Raw genomic sequence first — 4,308 nt, 5'->3', positions numbered from 1 at the left:
TGGTATCTATCATGATTATTTTAACTCAGCCACAAACTTGTATAATTTTCTGTCTTAGTTCAAATTTTCAAAAGGAATATCTGCTTAGGTCAGTCTCGCTTAGGCATTCGTTTCTCTGTGGTCAGTGGTGCTCCCTGGTTCAATCACAGGAGCCAATCCCCTTAAAGGAGAATGCAAGCAGAGGTGCAGTGATCACATGCATCCCCAAGATAGTTTTCTTTTGGTTGTCATCATTTTCTGTTGTTAATTCTCTTGGTTTCTAGTCATTTGATTTCTCTAGGTGGCAACTTTTCCTTGATTATCCAAGGCAGGAAATATGTTTTCAAGGAATAGAAATCCACTCAGAGTAACTTTGTAACAAGGCTGTATCAAGATCCAGATCTCAAAGCATCCAAGAAAATGGGGATCAGACCTGAGGATGTACATATCTTCTTTTCCAAAATTTGTATATTCACAGAAATTGGTTCATTTTATACCATTACCCAATTATTTACTGAATACATGCCCATGGTTAGAAAATGATCTAGACTTGACTCAAAAACATATTAATACTATTCATGGAATGAATTATGTCTTTGGCTACTCATCTATCCCTGACCCTGACCACAGATCAGGTCCTGACTTCAGCTTGCTCCTCACTTTCGTTAATGGGTACCACTGGTCTCACAGAGGACAGAGAATCAGACTATGGATGGCTCAACTTAGCTTCTTTCGTCTCCTAGAGATACAAGTGAAGTAAATAGGAGGTGGGATAGTGGCACCATCTTTTCTTACATCATTCCTTTGAAGGAGCAAATTTTTCCATCTCAAACTTGCATAATATACACATTATTTGCAGAAAGCTCACTATCCAAAACAAACGTGAGGTCAAAAATTACAAATGAAAAAGAAAAATATGTTTTTTTCCTACTACAGTGTTTCTGTTGTTGTTCAAATGCAAAATTACTCATAAAATACAGGAAACATTTGAATGTGTTGATGGAGAGTGGAAATTATCTATCAAATAAGTTGGCAGAATACATTTCAATCTATTGTCATTATCCTGAAGGAAATGGTACCATTTCAGTTGACAATTTGCAGAATGAGCTATGAGATGCAGATTCTATTTAAGGCATGATTTTCTTTATGGGAAGACACTGGGGAGACAGTAGAGGAACCCTAAGTGTGAGCCGCCCTCTGCCTGAGCCAATTATGGAAAACACAGACATAACCTAATGTATACGTACTATGTACGTGATATATTGTTATTTTGTTCAAGGTCCCCAAGGCAAAAGAAAAATCAAAATAATTTTTATAATAACACCTGTTTGAAAATAAGCAATTTAGTCCATCCTTATAAAATATTTATGGATTTCAAATAGATGTCCTTGAATAAGGCCATTTCATTTCTTTTCTCTACTCAGGGTAGGTTAGTTAGAGAAAACTCTAGACCTATTTCCTGTTAATTTAATACAGATCCAAACCTTTTGTGAAAAAGCCGCCACCCAATAACTTTATTTACTAAACTTTATTCTTAATGATTCCACCTTAGTAGTTGTACAAGCAACAGCCCATGCATCATTTCATCTATTGAAGAGAGAGGAATCACTTCTATGCAATAAAATAATTTGATTTCCATCGAGAAAATGTATTTCAAAAAACCCAAGAGATTGAAGGAAACTATTACTTTTTATTACCCATATCATAATGTTCATCTTAATTACTGCTAAAGCAGGTTCACAGATGTAGTCTAATTGAATGTATAACTTTTTAATTGAAAAAGGGAAAAGTATGAGATTTGAGTTCCAACAACAGGGTGTGACTCAGGTTAGATCCTTTCCTTCTAACAAGCTTTCCTGGGAGAATAGAGGCTCTGAGAAAATTCCTAATCATCGGATATCAACAATGCACAGATCAAGTATTTTGGATTTTGCAGAAATTAGTCATTATTATCTATTACAACCAGGTTTAGAGCCAGGTCAAAGTGACTGGACACTGAATAATGTGGCAAATCAGTGGAGCTCAGTGTCAACTCTGCCTCTGACATTTTGACCCATCTTCTGGCAAAAGATTTTTACATTTCAAATAAAAAATAAAAGATGAAGTTCTAACTTACCTCCTCTGGATAGTCCAGTGATCAGTCTGTCTGCATGCATTCTAGTGAGAGACTTCTCTGTATTTCACTGTCAGAAGGCTGTCTTCTGGAAAAGCAAGCTTTTCGGACACTTAAGCCGACAGGACCGTTACCTTGAGCCCATTGAAATTCTGCTTCCTAACCAGAAAAAAACATTAGGAAAGTGAACTCAGCTGTGTTCCATTTCTCCCTCATCCTGAAGACTAGAGATTCCTAGGGGTCAGCCCAAATTGGTTTGCAAATAATGGAAATCACTGAACGTCTCTGGGTCTTCAGTTCTGCCCTTTATTATCCAAAGCCTTTACCTCTCTTCATACTTACAAATAGCAAATAATGAGCCATCTATTTTGGTAGCCTAAACTTTTAGCCATTATAGTACAAGTTGAGGAAAAGAACCTTCTACTAGTATTATTACATTATTGCTGTATCTTTCATCTGTAATTACACAGTATTTCCTATTTTTGTTTCTTTTTTCCGTATGAAATTATTTAATGTTCCCTGATGTACTACAATGGAACACACCATGGCTAAGCTTCCAGAAAGAGCATCTGATATTCTCAGGAATAAAAAAAAAATTATTTGTAATAGAATTCTTACGTTTCAGATTCTTGTTAGCTGGGTATGCATGTGAACGTGTAACTTTTTTTCAGAAATTCCATTTTTCCAAAACATCAATTAGTCTGACTCATCAAATCCCCTCTTTATAATCTGTATCATGTATTTGACATGTTTCTATTTATGCACCAGAGAACACCACTCGAACTTCCACTGAAAACAGCCTCTGAATACGTAGATGGTAATCATATGCTTAGACAGCAAAGGAAGCCTTTCATGACTATTTTTAATGTATCTCTAACCACTTCAGATGTGTTTTCGGAAACCAGCTGCAGAATCAATGTGCTCAAAATGGTATCCTTCAGTGGCTGCTATGTATGAGCTCCCTTTAATTTCTTAAAGGCCAGGTTCTCTGCTTACACCAAGGCAGAAGGACTAATATGACTTTAAGGGTGTGGGTGATAATTCAAGTATGATTGTATTAGCATAAAAGAACATAAGCTGCTTTTTCTGAATGCAAACATGGTCCCTAAACCAAGGATGTAAATTAGTATTACAATGAAAGCCGCCAGAAGGACAGAAGCTTGGAAGTGTTCTCTTCTCTGAGCAGCAGGAGACTGTTCAGGTCCTGCTGTTTTGAAAACCTTTCTCCCCCCATGCAGGCTGCCCTGCTAAGAGAAATCCATTTGAATATTTTGGCAATCACAGAGGCCCCCACATAAATTATGGATACAGAAATGCAGAAGACAGTCTAACAAATGGAACATGGTGGAATCTGTTTTTCCGCCGCCATATGGTGTCGACAGAATGCCACTTTGTTTCTCTGGGAAACAGCTCATCATTAAAAAATAAATAGCATCTTTTCTGTGGGGAGAGAACCCACAGTCATTATTTTGAAAAATAACAAACAGGAAACTCTGTCCTTTCATTTTACAATCTTTTTTCCCCTTATATTATTATTATCACTGCACACGTAGAATTTTTCTTCCAGGAAAACTCATGATGGCTTGTACCTTGCTGATGCACAGGAACTCAACATCATGTTTCCCTGGCTGGGGAGCTAAGTCCGGCCCGACACACACAATGAAAAATCAGGGCACTGTGTCATCGATCTTCTTTCTTCTGGAAAACTATCCTTTCAACCCAACATATGGACTTTACTTACAGTTAGATTTCACACTTATAGGTATTATGCATATAAACCATCCTGGTTTATAGGAGGTTTAACAATTTCCAAATTGAATTAGGATGCCTTTATTATTTATGGATAAAGTTGTTACTGGAATTCATTCCATAATATATTTGATAATTTACCCATTCTCAGACCCGGGAAAATTTTATCACATTCCATAATTAAATGTAATTCAAAGCTTGCCCATGTCTTTCTCCCTCCTACAACACTTCTCTGGGGTAGTGCCCTTTTTCCTCCAAAAAAATCTTTTTTACCGACACCTGCATAAACCTTTCACAAATCAGACTGTTGAAAGTTTATATCTGCAGTGCTGTCTGTGCACAAATCACAGCACTTTCAAATCAGCATAATTCCCAAAGTATTTTCACAAACATTGTTTTTGATGTTCAAATAACATGGAGATATGGGTAGGAAAGGATGTCATCTCTTTCTTGCAAATAAAGAAATG

Source organism: Propithecus coquereli, unplaced genomic scaffold (assembly GCF_000956105.1).
Source record: "Propithecus coquereli isolate 6110/MARCELLA unplaced genomic scaffold, Pcoq_1.0 Scaffold41, whole genome shotgun sequence".
NCBI lineage: Eukaryota > Metazoa > Chordata > Mammalia > Primates > Indriidae > Propithecus > Propithecus coquereli.
This window is presented reverse-complemented; position numbering follows the sequence as displayed.